We start from the raw sequence: 19,507 nt of genomic DNA, 5'->3' as shown, positions 1-19,507 counted from the left end.
ACGACTTCCTTCTAGATGCAAAACATGTCCCAACTCCTTACCATGTGCAGAAAATGCCCTTTTTGCCCATCCCTCTCTCCATATATCCCTCTACTTCCTAGTTCACACTTTCCTGTATCGAGCTGTTTCCTTCCTCTGTACCTTTGCAAATTCCAGAAATGCTCTTCCCATCATTCATTACCTGGTGATTCCTATTCATCTTTCTCAGCTCAATCACATTCTCTCTAGAAAGGCCTCCTAGGGCTTTAAGGCTGGGCCAACCACTCCACCATGAGCACCCAGTACATGGTCTGCTGGAGCATGTGCCTCCCTGCCTATGTTCTGTTTGTGTGATTCTCTCCTCCTGTTACACTGAAAGCTCCACGAAGGGAAGGGCCATGTCTCGTCTATCTCCATACTTCTGGTGCCTGGCAATGAGTGCTCCTGAACTGCTAAATAACCATTAGACAGGAATGAGAAATCTGTGATTTCACTATCAGGAATTTCCTGATTGTCAATAAATTGTGTCAGTGCATTATGCTTTTAAATCACCGAACTCAGAAGTTCTTCCTTATAACGCAACCAAATTCTAGTCCCATGGAAAGGGGGTGGGAATTGATTTTTCACCCACTAGTACAAATGTGCTACCAAGACATGATCCTAATGTTGCCTAATCCACTGAACTATCTTTTCCTAAATCACTACCATTATATGCCCATTGATGTAAGTTTTTCCTGTCTGGTTTACAATTTGAATCTCAGGTGTCTGACTCTAGAAGGATTATTTAGCAAAATCCATTCTATTTATAATTGGCAGCCTCTATTGTTTATCTTAACCAACAAATTCAAAAAATCTGGAATCTATTGCTTAGAATACCTTGAGGATAAATAGTCATACTGACAGTTGAGCATTCTTTTGTAAAGTGATGTAAAAATATCAGTGCTCTAGAACAGAGCCATATATTGTACTAGAAGCTGTTTCTCTGAGTTGCAAAGATGGTCAGTAAGCATGTCTAAAAATAAACAACTCTCAAGTAACCTGTGAGGCTGATCTTTAAAATAATTGACAACAAGCAAATCTTCAGACATGACCAGCTTTGGCTTTGACTCTGCTGTCTCCATAAAAGGGCCAGATTTTCCACGCAGCAAAGTTAAATCAGCACTGGCCAGTTGGCCTGCCTAAAATGGACACTCTAGCCTGATAGAAGACACTGGTAAGTTCAAGCCACCCAGATGTTCTTGCACCTTACAAATAAGGGCAAATTTAAACTATCATACCAAAAGAAATACAATCAGGATATATTAATAAAAATAAGGAGAAGAAGAGTTTTAATGCTTAAATCATGAAGTCAGAGTAGATTTTCTCAAAGTAACTCAACAATATAAACGTTCGGAAAGTCAACCTGTTTTAATCTTCTAAAAATACAAGCTATTAAGGTATCTCGGCCTCTTAAAACCAATTAATTCAATACCCTCCCAAATTAACTACGAAATACTGGTGAATTTGTAATTAAGCCTGCCTAATTTTAAAAACCATCGATCCCTGCTGATGTTATGTCGAGCAGAGGAACACTCCTCAGAAGAGGGACTCAAATCAACACCTCTGACATGTGCAAAGCCAGGATACCCTAGTGTCTGGAGCATGTGCTCTTAACTGCTGCATATGCCTGTGCTTTTAGGTTTTCCTCATCCTCCCTTGCTCCACTCTACTGGCCCTGGCATCTCTACTGGTTCATTCTTTCTCCTTTGTGTTCTTTCCTTGCTGAAGCCACCCACTTTATGTCAGCAGATTTTCTCCTCATGTTTGTTCTACAGGCGATAAAGAGTAAGAAAGCTGAGAAAAACACAAAGCTACTAAAGATCCCACAAATCCATGTAGTCAGTGGTACTACTGTGCTCACAGGACACAGGGAGAAGGTTCCTCGGAGAGGGTGACATAACAAAGTGTCACAGAGGAAGATGAGACCTGAGGACAGCAGAAGAGCAGTGTTTCCCAGGCAGAGGGAAGCAGAGACAAAGAAGGAGAGGTAGAAACAAGAATGGCCAGTCTGTGGGACAAGTAATTTGATATGGATGGAACACTGAATACAAAAGGTAGAGGAAATTGAGGGCGGAAATGCAGCCAGATAGCAGATCCCAAAGGCTGAGTGACCAGCCACCCCAGTTTGCCAGGAAGTGAGGGGGTTCTCTGAATGCAAGACCTGCAGTGCTAAAACCAGGAACCCCCAGGCAAACCTGGACAAGTTGGTCACCCTACAGCCAAAGGGTTGCTATGCCATCCTTTCGGGAGGTCTGAACTTCTCTGAGGCAGCAGGGAAACATGGAAGGATTTAAACAAGTACAAGACCAGGTATTTCATTCCTAGCTTGCAATACACACAAGAGCCTTTTTAGACATGGGTTGCAACTCACTGGTGAGTTACAAAATCAAGTCAGCTGGCAGGTACAGGGAGCAGTTTTACATGGTAAGGGAAACTACTGTTTCATCGAACTTGTTTTGACATACATATACTCACTTTTAGGTCTGAATATTATTTATTATTGTTAGTTGCAGTTAAAGGCATTTGAGATATATTGAACTACATCAATTTTAAAAATGGCAGATTTTAAATTATAAAGTATTCTCTACCTTTGTCCATTCTCAGCCAACATTTAGCATGACAGGACACCCATAGATCATGATGATATTTGTACAGGACACTCGAGTATGCAGAGAAAGCTTTTCACCATCACAAGAGACTGACTTGGGCTCTGCCTATCCTGAGAGCCAAGAGATTAATATCCAAGTACACATGGAACCTGTAGTCCATTTGCAGAGCACGGGTGGGAAAGCTTACCATAGAATGACCAAAGCAAGCTCAGCTCTATTTGTTTAAATCTACCAGAGAAAGAAAGTAGAAAAAAAAAAAAAAATCTATCCCTGGATACTTCAAGGCACAAGCACATCAAGACAAATTATACTTAGAAAGATTAACTCGCTTTTCCAGTTACCCATGAATGTCCATAAGAGTGTGGAAAATCAATACTGCCAGAAATGCAGGACCATGACATATTTCCTGCAGACGTGTCAGCATAAATGCCGAATGACCCTAGGATTTGGGAGTTTGCTATTTGTCCCATCAGCACAACTTTTATATTCCTTTTAGAAAGCAAATACCCATCTGAAAAGCTTAGCTGCAAAATCCCAAGCCTGGCCCTGCACACAGCATTCTGTATGTGAAGACAGAACTTGGTGGTATGAGGCAGTCAGTGTTCACAACAGATTTCTCAACCAGTCCTAAAAGGCTTAAACCTTTCTGATATTCATGTGTATTTTTTACTTCAAGACTTAAAAAAAAATTTTAGCTAGAGTCACTTTCAACCATCTGTCTCTTTGAGTGAAAATAGGATGCAGGCTTGTATGTATTGGCTTTTGAAGAAAACCAATTTGGCAGAAAGAATTAAAGAGAAAGAAGAATTATATCTCAATTTTCAAGACCACACTAAGGCGTAACAAAATATCCAATGTAAGTAGTAACTTACAGGGACACACCTATCTCCTTTTCTACCCATTAAGCTGTCCCCAATCCTGACCATTCTTGATTGAACATCACTCAGATTAGATCTGTGTCACCCGGTCTTAGCCTTGGGAAGTGGCAGAGTTGAGACATATGAGTGACTGTCCCAATTTGAGTAGCATTACATGTGATGGGAGATGATGATAGCAGGTACACTCCAAGAATTTGGAAATAATGGAAATATGGCTTGATCACTGTCTGAGAGTTCAACTAGAGTTTATCTTAAAACACAGGACATCACCCAAGTTAGAACCATAATGACAGTACCAAAACATCACAGCTAGGGATGGCAAAATGTAATGGAGAACCACCACATAATTAGTAGTGAACAATAAAAACTGTTATAATTAAAGGAAAATGTATTTGAAATGATAGGAAAATAGGTGTGATTTTTTTTCAGGTTTTCCGTAGTATGTCCAGGGAAAAGGACATGCTTCTCCGGTCGGTTGACAAAATTGCTTCTGTGCATCCATCAGGAGGCTCAGTACAGTTGCATCAGGACACCATCTTGAAACATCAGCTATGACAACTGCTCCCCATGCTCTGGTTCCATGTACATCCAACCTTCAGTCTTCCACACTTCAGTTCAGTGCAACTCCTCAGTCAGCCTTCCAGTTAACTCAGGCCAAACACCTTGGAGCCATCCTTCATATCTCTGTCAAATCCCATATCCGAACCATCAGCAAATGATTCAAGCTCTACTTTCCAAACCCTTCCACAATCAGCCTGATTTCACCACCTCCCCTGCCATCACCCTGTCCAAAGCACCAACATCTCTCATCCTTATTATTGAAAAAGCCTCTGAAATGGTCTCCTACCTCCTACCCTTGCTCCCTCTGCCTTGCAGTGTATTCTCAGCTACAACAGTAATTCTTCAAAACACAAGCCAAATCATGTCACTTCCTTGAATAAAGCTTGCCAATGGCTCCCATGTCAGCGTAAAAGCCAAAGTCCTACAACACTCTCCATGGCCCGACACGAACCAGCCTCATTACCTTTCAGATCTCATTTCCAGAGAGGTTGTTGCTATTCCTCAAATACATCAGGTACACTCCCACCTCAGGGACTTCACATTTGCTAGTTCCTCTGCCTGATACTAAAGTCTCTGAACAACTGGCTTCTTCAAAATATAAGTCAAATTTCACCTTCTTGAGGCCTTACTTGATGACCCTCTTCAAAAGAGTAAACTATTCCCCTCATTGCACCTGAATTCTCAAGTCTTTTCTACTGTCTTATTTTTCTTCACTATGTGTATTACCACCTAACATATTCTATACCACAGTTAATTAAGTATCCTTCATTGTTTGTGCCTTCCCCCAGAATTTAAGTTCCAATGAAGGCAGAGATTTTGTCTGTATTGTTCACTGATGTATTGCCAATACTTAGAATAGTGAAAGGTAGAGAGTTCATAATAAATATTTGTTGAATGAAGGAACAAAATTGGCTTCGAAAATGTGTCTGCTTGAGCTCCTTCCTCTCCTCCTAGCCTCATTCTCTGTAAAGTGTCAAAGGTCCATTGGCTTTGAGATTCTCCTAGGTTTGCTCAGCACCCTCCTTCTCAACCCTTTTGCCGTGATCCGGTAACTTTAATTGCCATATGATTGCCACACCTAGAGTCTGCCTCCCTTCCCAGTTCTTTTGAATGTATTACATGATTGGGTCTCTGGACCAAGCATCCAGGATTACCCTTAATACTCTTTGGCTAGTACTGTCCCAGCCATGCCCAGGTTGGGTACCAAGGACCTAAGAACCTGAGTTCTCAGATTTCAGATCACTGACCTATAAGCGAGGGCACTGTGATCCTAACATGGGAAGTTAGGTTTCTCTTGCCAGTCATTAAGTGGACAATTTATATTTGTTGCCTAATATATAGTCTATACTTGCACTGGGTTGTGTGAATTCGTCACTAGACTGCTCAAGAATTTTGGCTACATAAGAACACTCTAATATCTAGACCCTCAGAACTAAAATTCAAGACCTGAATCCTGACTGTGTGTATAGCTGACTGCTGACTGGCCCTGATGGTGGCTCCATCTCTGCAGCTGCAGTGCAACAGCTAACTTGCAGGTAAGAGTGTTGATGCCCAAGAGTGTCGCCTGCTCGTCGTGTTCTTAGCACAGGAGCATGAACCTACATGCATATGCACATACAGCCACCTGACCCCAAAACCCTTGGCAAATCAGAGCACGTTTTCTCCCCACCTGTCTGGTCCCTGCACAGTGACCCTCTATAGGAAAAAGCGGAGGGTGGAGGGGAAGAATGGGATGGTTTTCCTGATGGAAGGAGATGTGAGAATACTTTGGTTATCTGGGCAAGGTTCCCCAGAGACAGAAGCACACTAATCAACAAAATGTTCTAATTTACTGGGGCACCTAGGTGGCTCAGTCAGTTAAGCGTCCAATTTTGGCTCAGGTCCTGATCTCGCAGTTTGAGTTCGAGCCCCGCATCTGGCTCTGTTCTGACAGCTCAGAGCCTGGAGCCTGCTTCAGATTCTGTGACTTCCTCTCTCTGCCCCTCTCCTGCTCTCTCTCTCTCTCTCTCTCTCTCTCTCAAAAATAAACATTAAAAATTTTTTTTAAATGTTCGAATTTACTAAGAGCCAAGAAGTCCAAGTAGCTGGCTCCTGGATGCTAAATATATCTTTATGTTAATGTAATTTAATGAATACTCACTGAGCCCCAGTGAAGCAAAGCACCATCTTGGATGCTGTCAGGCTTACACAAATGATTGACTTACATTTATCGCAAAAAGCTTATTACACGTGAAGGGGAACAGAACATCTCACCCCAAAATATGCCTTTTTGGCATAAGGATTATATGAAGCGCGTTACTTTTAAGAAGCAGCAGATACAGAAGAAGCTCTAAAAACCTAGTAGAAATTACCCTTTTGTAAGAGACACTTCAATTTATAAGGAAAGTTTGCATTTGTGAGGGTTCTCCCTCTCTGCAGGAAGAAGAGGACGATTCAGTCTCTAGGAACTATTATCAGTGAAGAAAGCATGGACTTAAATCTGTATAACACGCTTATTCTTGGTGACCTCCCATACCTGACTCCCCACCCTCAACATCTTTTGCCTTTAACTGGAAATGGTACTTAAGGTGGTGGCTTAATCCATTTTGGAGAGTTACTCAGTTTTCCAGGGTCTCTCCCATATATACAGGAGGTATACAAGTTATTACAATTGTTTTGTTTTCCTCCTGTTAATCTGTCTTTTATTAGCGGCAGAGGAGGGAGGGGGTGGAGGGAAGGTTCTCAGCCAAGAAGAACCTAGAAGCGTAGAAAGAAAATTATGTTTCTTTCCCCACATATAGTAGGGTCTGAAAAGGGCAGTTCCACTGCTAGGGACAGTGGGCTAAGTGCATAATAAAGGTTTAAAGCACAAGGAGGGCATGTAGGAAGTAGAGCAGAGTGAGTGAAGGAGGGGCCATGAGAACCAGACAGGGAAACATGGGTAGGATGCGAACTGGGGAAGCATTTCCAGAGGAAGGAGATGAGCATGAGAAAAATGACAGCCACAGGAGGTAGCAGTCTGAGCTTCGGGGAATGGCAAACAGTTTCATTCGACTATAGGCTAAGGTCAAATGGGTTCAAGGTGGCAGGGGTGCAATGAGGGACAAGCAGGAAAGGTTTGTGCTGGGTGTTACATTCTCAGGTGATAACTGAGATCAATTCTTTCTGCTCTTTGGTCCTGCCTCCCTTCAGAATCAAGTTATCTATTTTAAAACCTGCAAGGGTCTTGGAAAAAAAATCAAACATTTCCATGTGAAGCCAATCCAATCTATTCAAATGTGTTAAGCAATGCAAACAACTAGAATTAACACTTCCCTTCCATATCACACCTTTACTGTATATGATGAAAAAGTGAGAAATCAAGTGCTCAAAATAGACACTTTAGCATTTGTGATAAGCTCTTTGCATAAGATAAGCATTAGGGTGGGGACTCTACCCCGCCCCCAACCCCAGTAGGCTCCTAGTTTGCTTTTCTTCTTGCTGTAAAAAGAAAATGGTAGTTGGGGATTTCTGTCATATGCCTTTGAAATGATATATTTTCTAGCCTCTGCTGCTAGCAGGATAGAGCCAATCCTGAATATTATCAGGGCACATTAAGAGATTACTCAATGAACAAATACATGAACAAATGAAAGAGTGAGCCCTCAACTGCAAGATCATGTGGCCAGTTTGGAATGAAGCTAGATGCAAACATTTTGTGTTTGTTTTTAATGGTTGTCATAAGCTGTTAAATTTCCTTCCACCCGCCCTGACACTGCTATGGCATTCCCAGTGTCTGGCAGGAGTTTAAGGAATGTTTAACTGAATGAAAGAATGAATGATTGAATGTTACAACTTGAACAATTCCATGGGGAAGAAAGTAGACACGGATTGTCACATTTATTTTTCCAGTTTGGCATCTGCCCTCTTATTTATGCTGCCCCAAGTGAATGGCAAAACCTGGCCAGAGATAAGAGTGATGCAAAGCTCTCTCTAGTACATAAAATCACAGGTTCTTAAATCCGGAGAAAAAATAACATGGAGATTACTAAATCCAGGTCTGGCCTCTCATTGGTAGAATAATCTCTTCACAGAAAATCCTCACTTCCTGGTGACATGCTTGAACTCTCACTACCATTAAGGTAGCCCAGTCTTTTTTTCTTTTCTTTTTTTTTTTTTTTTTAACTTGAGTCAATCAAAGGTTCTGCATTATATTGATATGAACTTTCCTTTTCCCTGGAAGTTTGGGCTAGAGAGGTGTCCCTCATACTTACTTGCCAAAAATAGAGTCCTCGTGCCCACACTTTCACCTGCTTACAACCCACAGGCTCTCTGCAGCATTCAGTCAAGTTCATTCACACTGTACTCAAGGAGTGGTGGGGGAAGGGAAGATAAAAAAAAAAAAAAAAACCCACAGAGGAGAGAAAAGGTGTACATCTGCCAAGATGAGCCACACAACCTCCTCTCCATCACAACCAGCCTCTAGCTCTTTAAACCTTTACCTGTGGTATGAGTCTTGACCTCCTGCACCTTTTAATTTTCTGGACTCAAACACACAGAATGCTTGCATGATTTAGCCACAATGGATTTGCATCACAGTAGATTTTAATTTTACATCGCTTTGAAATGCTGGGGATAGAAGGAGGGGGGCTAGGAAATGTGTCCTCAGTAGACCTGAATTCCAAGATAAGAATGGAAGCCAACTTGATACTCTAAACAACAGTCTCTAGACTAAGGTTGCCTCACAAGCCAGGGAAAATGCAGGCTGACCCTTATGTTGTACTCACCCAGAGCCCAGCACTGCTCTGTTGGGCATAGACAAAAATGTTCAATAGGATCCTGATTCAGAAGGCAAGGCTTCCAGAATCCCAAGTATTACCAAGCCCACATTCATTTGGGGCCCAGAGACCCAACGGATGACACATTCAGGAAGTCAAATGTTTGTACTGAACACATCAAAATGATCCAGGGGAAAAAAATTTAAATCATATAAGAAATGGAAAATTAAGTAGGATTTATTCTTTCAGACTCACCACAATATTAGGAAGTGGCACTATTATTATCACTCCTGTTTAATAGATGGAGATACAGGGAGGCCAAATAACTTGTCAAGGTCACACAGATAGTAATGGGCAATGCGGGGATTTGAACTCCAGCTGCAGAGGCCAGGATCTCATACTGCCTCTTGACCACTGTTGTGATTTGTTTTGGGATCAGATCAGATCAGACCCAAGAACAAAAAATAAAGATGAAGATAAAATATTAATGATTTTGCCTAGTTGACATTGGTGTCTGGTGAGCTTGAAAATTCAAAGAAGTGATTATTCAAAGAAGTGATTAGTTATTAATCACTTCCTTTCTTTGAACTTTGTTATTCCTCTATTAGGTATTTACCATGTTTTATCTCATGTGAGGTATGTGGTAACACATATCCACATGTTATATATATATTAAACTTTTCTATTTTTCCCTGATTAGACATCAGTCCCATAGTCCCTAAGGTCTATACCTTGTTCATTTTCATGCACCCACAAAGCATTCAGTTGTACTCATTATTCATTATTAGTAAAATCTAGATTTGGAAGCTCACTAATTCCAGAATGCTGTTATTACTCATGAGGCTAAAATCATTCTAATGAATTTCATACTCTATAAGAGCATTCTTTCAGGTACAACTAAAGTTGAATACTGAAACCACCACATGTGGGTTGCATGTCAGTGAGCTTCCTAGGGATGCCTTTTAGAAACTGTGGTTAGCAGCAGGAATAGGCAGAACCCAGGGAAGTTCACCCCCTTTTTTTTTTTCCAGGAAAGTTCACCCCTTTAATACTCATTTAGGTTAATCACAAAAATTCCTGTTCCCCCACTCTGAAACTCTACCTAACAACTCGTTGGTAGCCAGGCAGGGCCATCTGATTTGCTTCTGTCAGTGACCATGTATGAGATTGGGGCAATATATATCAAGATGAAGCCTCTCTCAGCATGGGTCTCTGAGTGGGTCTGGTGAACGGGGCCCCTTGTTGGCTCACACCTGACATGTAACATGAGCAAGAAAAATCTTCTGTTGGGTTACTCTGCTGATGCTTGGTGGTTGTTTGTTACTGCATTGTGATGCAACCTAACCCGATAAATACACTCCTGTGGCCCAAATCCACTCCAATGATCCAGCATTCTCATTGCTCTCCACCTTTGGATTTAGTGTTGGTAACTGCAAGTACCCCCTTTTTACCATCCCCACCTGCACTTCGCTATGGAATGCCCACTGAGAGGGTGTGCCAAGGATTCTCTCCTTGACCAAATGGTAGTCAGTCTCCTCCAAGCTCTTTTTTAACTTGGCCTCAATCTCTTGGCATGCTTTCAAGAGTCCCATTTTAGCAAAAGTCCTGCTAAGTCAGCTTAGCCAGAATCCTCCACCCTCAATATCTGATCACCAATATCAAACTGATATCTGATGAAGTTCCTCATCCCCTACCATCTTCCAAGTGGTGTCTGATCACCTCGCCTGCCTTCAGCAAGAATCCTGTTAGGTTGGCTTATCCTGATTCCACTCCCCTTACCCTGGATGTTTCCTTTTAGTAATTTTCCATCTACTGACCCCCACCCTGCTCCTTGGCTATAAATCCCACTTTTCCTTAGTGTATTCAGAGTTGATCCCAATCTCTCTCCCCTACTGCAAACCTCCAGTGCAGGGGTCTAGACATCTATCAGAATAGTCCCCCTGAAAAAAAGCCTGCCTTACCATTTCTTTAACAAGTGTATGAATAACTTTTTCTTTAACAGGCATAAAGACTAAGAAAGCACTAATTGTCATTATTAACCACACGGTCACCAGAACATGTGTCCCGGTTAAAGCAACTTTCATTCTGAATCTTCCCCCAGAGAGTTTAGAAAATACTCTTTCCGTGTGCTGCCCAGATGTACCTGTCCAGGGTTGGGGAAGGCAGAGGTGGTATTGGCAATGTTAAGAGGTGATCTTTCCAATTCCCTGGCTTATCCCCAAAGCAAAGTTCTGCCCATTTTACTCAGGTAAATGGCTCTGCCTGGGCAGAATGTACTAGGGAAAGGGAACATTTGAAGAAAGTATTTTCCTTTTCCCCTACAACTGTTTTGTAACCTGACTTTTCCATCTATTTTAAACTAAAACCTACAACTTGTTGTTCTTTCAATTTTAGCTATTCATACTTTTTAATTTTTAAAACAAGGAGTTCTCAAAGAAAATGGGTATGATTTTCCCCTTCAAAATCTACAGGGATATGGGATTTCATCCTTGTTTGATATGCCAATTACTTTTCAGCAGCATTTGAAAAATATTAAAAAGCTTAAAAGAGGAAGCAAGAAAATCTGTATTGGAAACCCCAAACCATGTCCCTGGGTGGTCCGTATTTGCATTGGGAGATTTAGTTTGGCATTTTAACTTATGTAAATAGATTCTCACTTTCCTCTGAGTCTGAAAGCATTCAAAGAGGGAAGATCACCTTTCCAAATCAGCGGTAACCTATACCCTCTGAGAGTGAACAAAGTCACACTTTTCAAGGAAACAGGCAGAGAAGTTTTTTGTTATTCTTTCTTCCACAAAATACACACCAATTCCCACAACCCCTTGCTATTTTGATACTAGTGGGGCAGACGGTGAAACGGGAGACGTGCCATCATTTTAAAAGGGGACACTGTCAAAACACACATCCCCCCACAGGGCCTGCTAACTAACTTTCCAGCCACCCAAACCACCAACTACTGAAATTCCACAAGCTGATTCCAAGACACAATCCCATGGTCATCCTCCAAGCATGGGCTCACTGTAACACTCAACAACTAGATAAACTTGTAAAGGCCTCCATATGTGCCTCACAGGATCTAAATTGCTTTTAAAAGGAGTGGACTTCATTCCATTTCAATTACTAAAATCTTCTGCTTGTTAAACAAAGAAATGGGTACTATTTCAGGTCAGAGTAGACCATCTAGCTTGCATTCTAAAAGGGAAATTGATGGTAGGCAAAGTCTATACAGTACTGTGTCACCATTTACTCATTGGGGCTATTTAAAATATACACATTACTCTTGGCTTCACTCTAGACATTAGCATAAAATAGAAATCTGACAAATGAATCAAAATCTCCCTTTCTCCCACTGGAAGGAAACCAAAGACACCAAACCAAAGATCAAAAAATTAGCCCAAGGGGCTCATAAAAGAAACAGAAGACTCAAACCATCCTGCCTGCCATTTCTAGAATGAAAAGTTGTCCCTTTCAAGATCCCTTTCTCACAGCAGAAATGTTCCACATGATCCTAATTCAGGAAGGCAAGGATTCCAGAATTCTAGGCATTACCAAGTCTACATTCAAATTGGGCCCAGACGTGCAATGGAAACTACATTTCAGGAAGTGACTGTTTTTACTAAACACATTAAAGTGATCCAAGGGGAAAGAATTAAATCTTATAATAAAAAGAAAATTAAGTGGGATTTATTCTGGCTAGTATTTCAGATCAACAAAGCTTCTTGAGCCTCCACCATGTGTAAGACCCTCAGCTGAAAGATACAAGGGTATCTCAGGGAGCCTGGAGTGTAGTGGGGGAAAGAAGCATGCATATAAGTAGTACAATTCAATATAAAAAAAAAATTTTTAAAGCATACCTTTGGTTCAAAGGAAGGCAAGATCACACATATCCCTGAGAAGAGAAGGCTAGAGAATGATATAATTGCTGCTGGATAATAAGAAGCATCTTCCACACACTGAGTGTGTAACATGCATTGAACCCTGTTTTCTCATTATCTGTAATCCTTATAATAACATTGCAAGCCAGGTATCATTATCCCCATTTTACAGATGAAGAAACTGAGGCTCACATAGCTTAAGTGAGATATCTGGCTTCTTCTTTCTTTTGTCTTATGCTGTCTTTTAGATGTTGTACTCTTATGTTGTAAAAGACCAAACAAGGAAATGGACTTAAATTACAACAGGAAATATTCAATAAAAAAACAGAGTGTCTATTGACATTTTGAGCAGGATAATACTTTGTCACAGGAGTTGTCCTGTGCATTGTAGGATATTCAGCAGCAGCCCTGACCACCACCTATTAGATGCCTGTAGCCACTCTCCCCAGTTTTGATAACCAGAATTGCCTCTAGACATTGCCAAATGTCCCTAGGGTGGACAATCACCCCTGGCTGAGAAACACTGATCTGAAACACATTAGAATAAGTCAATTTCTTCTGTAAATCACTACATAGGGGAAAGACAGCCTCAGGGCAGGAGATGGGACTTTGCAGGTCCTTCCAGCCCTGCCCACTTTGAGTCTGAACCACACAGACAGAAGGCCAAGGACCTAACTCCCGGCCACTGCCTACAATGACCCATAACATACAACACCTGTGCTAAATAAATGCATGCTCTGATAATTGGCATTGTGTGCCCCTGGTGCCCATCAAGGGTTTCTAAGGACTGTGCAAGCATGAGAAGAACTAATGACATTTTAGTTTCCAGATCTGAAGCTTCTGTCTTTAATCTTTCCAGAAACTGACCTATCAGAGAACATGCCTGTGATTTAGAATCATTCAGGGCTTCCTTTCCCTCCTCCATTTTTGCAAAAGCCTTTCTTCCCCATTACCAGAGGGGAAAAAAAAAACCGTGACACTTGAAGCCCCAAATCCGACTGTGATGCTTGACCACAAGGTATAAATATACCCTTTTGTTGAGGAGCTTCTTCAGGTATTTTTTATAGAGAGATTGAGATAGTATTTAGATTGTAATTGAATTCAAAGAATTACATCATTTTATTTTTAAATATCCAAGTTTACAATATTCTGGAAATCACATTCGTTGTGATTCTTCAAGTTTACAATGAAAACAGATGCCAACTTAAAATGTGTAGCATAAGAGAGCAGCAGAATTTTTAAAAATCTTTAGAGGTTATAGAAGAAAAAAAAATTGAAGCATAATAAAGCACACTGGTATTGCTTCCCAGGCAGATCTGTTGATCAAGTGCAATCATCCTGTGTAGTGCCAGAGACTCATTACTTTATTATAAAGAATGCCCTTGACTCCAACATAAATTTCTGCTTTGTGTGTTTGCCACACTGATGGCATTAGCTGGTTTGTGCCCCCAAAATAAAAACAATGGGTCATTCTTTAAGAGTATAGTAAAAATATGGGTGAGGATAGAAATGTTAGGGATTCAGTAATATTTTGGAAATAAAACTGCTGCTTGTGAGGATCTCAGGATTGATAAGAACCAAAAACTAAAGGGTATGTAGGTTGTCTGGTAAGCAGAGGTGCTCCCAAGATTTAGTGCCAAGTTAGTGTTCTGGATCATGACACAGTCACTATATCAACTAAGCCCCAGAACACTGAGCAGCTTCGAATTCAGCTTTGAAATAAATTCATCTTTGCAATGAACACAGTCTTGGTTTATATCCACTCCTGCAAAGTCAACTTTCTGGACTGTCCTCGTTGTAAACCGCTATGCATTTTGTGTGCAGCCTGATACCTAGTGACACTTGAGAATTAAATGTAGGGGCTTTAGCACACCTCAAGGGAAAGCAGGACTTGCTTATTCTCCAGTACACTGAGAGACGTCTAATTTTCTTGTTCTCTTTTGATAACACATTTAGGCTTTTCCCATCAGCACGTGGGGGACTCTCTGTCTTGAGGGACTCTCTGTCTTGCCACAATGAAAAGCTACACTAAACGGTATTTTTTGGCATCCCACATAGAAAAACAATGACATACGATGGGAACAGAATAAACAAACTTTGGAATCTGGCCAATCTGCATTTGAAATCCAGCTTTCCCACAAACTGGTTTCAGGTGGCCTTGACAAAGTGGCTTCATGTTTCCAAGCATCAGATTCTTTGTTTGTCAAATGAAGATAAAAATGTCAGTCTTACAGGGCTGTTAGAATGATTTGATGAACCTAAACATGAACAGGGTAAGTACCTAATGGATGGCAAGCAACGCTAAGGCTTCCTGCCATTCTTGAAGATCTCACTTGGTTGCAGCGTGCATTAGTGTAAGTTGGTGCCACCCCCCCCCCCACCCTCTGCCTTCAAAATGCCTTGGTAGCAAAATGCCAACAATGCTCTGGTACCTACAAACATTTTTTTCTTGATTGGTGCTCATAGCATAGTTTTGCCTTGTTTTCAACACATTCAGCTCCTAGCCCCTCTTCTAAACTGTGCCTCTGAAGCAGTGGTTCTTAATCTCTTTTTGGTCACAAATCCTACACCCCGCCCCTTGCCACCAGAAAGTTGCATTTCTATACATATGCATTAAATTTTGCATCAGTATTATCAGGTTCGGTGACCACCAGAACACCATCATGTGTCCGCTCTCCACAATGCCTAGGACTCCTATTTAAGAAGCCTCCTCTGAACAAAGAATCAGGAGATGCTTTATGAACATGTGGGCTCCTCAGGGTTTGCACCTGGACAGTAGTGTCTATGTTCCAATGCAAGCTTCACTCTGACATTCTGGTGCCAGGCTTTCTGTAGAGAGGAAGCAAAGAAAATCAGCCCAGGATATCTATGAAAAGTTCTTAATCAAGAGGAATATTTTTTACATGGATCTGGGCAAAAGTTTATAAATTTCAAAGAAATAAAATGAGAGTCAGATTAACTTAATTCTCAAAAGAAGTGAACCCTAAAAGTTCATTGTCCTAGCAAAGTTCCCCAAAGAACACATTTTCTCACATTTTATAGGGGGTGTAGAAGTCACAACATTTTCTAGTAAAAGGGATCCCTGATCAAGGAAATGACTATTTACATGGCACTTGGGATCCACAAAGTATCATGGGTAATTACCTAATTTCATTAAGGAGAGAGAACCAAATTGGTACTCGATTTCAGAAGAGCTATAGTGCTACATTGAGTTTGCCATATCATCCATAGTTATCAATCTGCTGACAAAAAGTATGGCCACCATTGAGGCTTAAAGGACATGACAATGGTCCTTAGGGATGTTAGGTAGCAAACCTGAAAGAGACAGACGAGTTCACCTTTTTCTTGTTTCTGATAGGGGATGCTAGCAAAACTGGGTGAGCTCTGGTTTGGGAGTCAAACAGACCTGATTTGAACCCTGCATCTGCTATTGATTATCTATAACCCTGAATATGTCACTGAACTCAGTCACATCATCTATAAAATATGGTCAATAACATCTATTTCATAGGATTCATATAAGGATTAAAATGAAATAACATGAGAAAAGAGCTTGGTATTCAGTATATGAAAATTAACCAATATAATTGTTCTGTAGTATGGAAGAATAGATTCAGACTGCCTAGGGTTCAAATCCTGCCTCTATAATTTATCAGTTGAGCAATTTTCAAAAAAGTTAGTTGGCATCTTTGTATCTTTGTTTCCTCATCTGTAAAATAGGATTATAAATAATATATAACTCATAAGATATTTGTGGATTAAATAAATTAATACATGGAGAAGTAACGTAAAATCCAATGCCCGGGCCAAATGCTCAACGCATTTTAGCAAATGTTTCGGTAAGGTAATACATTTAGGAAACTGTTCAGTGTATTATTAACCTTTGCTTTACTTGACAGAGCAAAATGTAAGGCAAACAAAATGATGAAGGATATACTTAGCTTTGCAAAAGACCTTTTCCTCTGAGGCTAGGTTAAGTTATAGAAAGAAACAGGTGATGGAAAGAATCAGTAGCCCATTTAGGTAAATCACTTTGGATGAAGCCTATGCACAGTCTGTGTTGAGAGACATGGTTTGAAGACTTGGTATGTATTTTACAAGACCAGACAGAGAAGTATCCAAGATGAATCCCCAAAAATTACCTGACTCAGTGCTGGAGTCAAGGAAAAGGCTTATTGGGGCACCAGTCCATTGAGTATCCAGCTCTTTTCAAAAAATTTTTTTAAACATGTATTCATTTTTAAGCAACAGAGAGTCACAGAGCATAAGTGGGGGAGGGGCAGAGAGAGAGGCAGATGCAGAATCTGAAGCAGGCTCCAAGCTCTGAGCCATCAGCACAGACCCCAATGTGAGGCTTGAACCCACGAACCTCAAGATCATGACCTGAGCCAAAGTCGGACACTTAACAGACTGAGCCACCCAGGCACCCCGAGTGTCCAACTCTTGATTTCGGTGCAGGTCATGATCCCAGGGTAGTGGGACTAAGCCCCTCATGGGGCTTGTGCTGAGTGTGGAACCTGCTTAAGATTCTCTCTCTCTCTCTCTCTCTCTCTCTCTCTGCCCCTCCCCCATGTGCACTCACACCTTCTCACTCTCTCTTTCTAAACTAAAATTAAAAAAAAAAAAAAAAAAAGGAAAGGCTTATTTATTAAATGTAGACTTGGGAAGAAATGTTTGGGGAAGTAGAAGGGCTGGTAAGAAAGTTGACAGAGCCCTCTCAGACACAAAGCATGATGACACAAATGCTGATTGACTTCCTCTTAAATTTTATTTTTGTGAGAGAGAGAAAGAGACAGAGAAAGAGAGAGAGAGCGCGTGCATGCACACACACACACACATGCACACACACAAGTGGAGGAGGGTCAGAGAGAGGGGGGGGGACAGAGGATCCAAAGTGGGCCATGTGCTGACAGCAGACAGCCCAATGTGGAGCTTGAACTCACAAACCGTGAAATCATGAGCTGAGCCTAAGTCCAGAGATTTAAGGAACTGAGCCACCCAGGTGCCCCTGACTTCTTCTTATAATCTCAGAAGTTTGTCAGAAACTAGGCACCAGGGACCACCACTGTAAGAATTACCCCACTTTCTTGTGGGTTAAATTTTTTCTCTGTCCATATCCCTAATAGTGATTATACCTGATGATGTAGATCTCAAACACCAAAGAGCTTCAGGACATGTTTCAGTAGAAGAGGAAAGGCTGGGGGTGTGGAGGGGCTGAGCCATCCCTGTGCAGTTGGGCACTGTGTGCCTGCATCCTTCAGGTCCAAGTGGAGAGGAAGCAGGTGCATCAGTGCCTGAGGCCCAAGACAAGGACAAAAAAGAGAAACATAGGGGATGTGCTGGGCCAAAAACTAGGGCCAGACTGGACAGGCTGTACAAAGCCTCTACTGGGCACCAAAATATATTGTCCTAACGTCCTAATGATGATGCTGCAAGATCTTACAGAAAAATGGCTCTTGGAGCACTGAATCCTCAGAACTTAAAAAACATTGGCAGGTTGGTTCCCGTGAAGAGAACATTTTGATGACTGAGTATATTTTTATTGAGAAACATGGTCAAAAGAGCAGAGTTTAAGGCCTTTGTTTCTCACACAAAGAACTTCTGGACAAAATTTGGCATTTTAAATCATCAGAGGAAGTATTAATCACATTCCCACCGGCACCCTCAGGATGCAACTTGCACTGAAGTCTCCATTCCGAATTTCCTAACGCTGTCTCTCACTATAATTTTCACAGTGAAAATATGTTCATAGACCGTCACCCATAGCTGTGCTAATATTAGCCATACGCTGTCTTCTGCAGTTACCCATGCCTTACTGTCAGCTATGCTTTCTGCTAATCTGGAATATTTGGGAGCAATTTTTCACAACCCTGAACTAGAATAAGTCTACAGTGCACACTTGAAAGGCATTCCAGGCAAGAAAATGGCTGGCCATTTGTTCTTGCCCCTTACCTAGATGAGGTAGAGGCCAGAATAGACTATATTCCATCTTTTGCATTTTTGCTGAGTCTCCGATTTCCAAAGTAATTTCCTGTCCTGATCCTGGGTTTCCACTTAACCTTATTAACCAAGACACAAGTCATGAGACTCTCGCACACTCAGTTCCCATCAGCGCTGCTAGGATCACTGCCCTAATGATGACGACGCACAGATTTATAAGGCCACAGCGATTCCAGAGTGGGGGTAGGAGAGCCACGCGGCTAGGAAGGTGTTTACGAAAACACATCCCCCAACCACACTTTTTTGCAGCAGTGAGAGAAACTGGCATCTTCTTGCGTGAGTGTTTAATTAATGCCCTGCTGGAAGTACATTCGCTCCCTCCGACTTGGCGGGTAGCAACAGCATCTAAGAGCTCTGCAGACAGCTGAAAATGTAATCAAACAGCATCCTTTCCCTTCCCTCTGCAGCTTCCCCTCCCCCAGGGGCCGTCAGCTGGTGGCCCACAGGGGTGCGGATCTCACCGCCGCTAGCCTTCTGCCGCCCAGGACCGGACCGAGGCGGGGCACACTGGGACGCCCCTCCCAGCCCGCGAGGTGGGCGACAAGGTGATGACACCACGACCCCTCCTCTTCTGCCCCCGCCTCTGGGCTCTACCGGGGGAAACTGCAGCAGGGGGGTGTCGCTGGGGGGGGGGCTCTGGCCGCCTTAGGGCGCCGCGTGAGCACGCAGGAGCCTGGGGAGGGGGCCGAGGCAGGGGTCCGGCTGCGGCTGCGGCGGCCCAACTACTGCCCGGCTACCCGCGCAGACGACCCTGGGGCTGGGAGGGTCGAGGGGCGACGCGGAGGCGGCGGCCGGGAGAGCGCGACACCCCCCTCCTGTTTACCTGGACG

The 19,507-nt window shown here is 42.1% G+C and overlaps 1 protein-coding gene across 2 annotated transcripts in view; it reads right to left on the bottom strand.

Moving 5' to 3' along the window:
* DYNC1I1 (dynein cytoplasmic 1 intermediate chain 1) overlaps positions 1-15,503 on the bottom strand; it is a 308,192-nt gene extending 292,689 nt beyond the window's left edge. For both annotated transcript variants that reach the window (XM_042918203.1, XM_042918213.1), the window contains exon 1: positions 15,446-15,503. The gene's annotated coding sequence lies outside the window, so the exon portion shown is untranslated. The remainder of the gene's footprint in view (positions 1-15,445) is intronic.
* Positions 15,504-19,507: the final 4,004 nt, after the last annotated feature.

The sequence above is a fragment of the Panthera leo genome, chromosome A2, assembly GCF_018350215.1.
Source record: "Panthera leo isolate Ple1 chromosome A2, P.leo_Ple1_pat1.1, whole genome shotgun sequence".
Classification (NCBI taxonomy): Eukaryota; Metazoa; Chordata; class Mammalia; order Carnivora; family Felidae; genus Panthera; species Panthera leo.
Note: the sequence above shows the minus strand (reverse complement) of the source record. Positions and strands in the feature narration are given on the sequence as shown.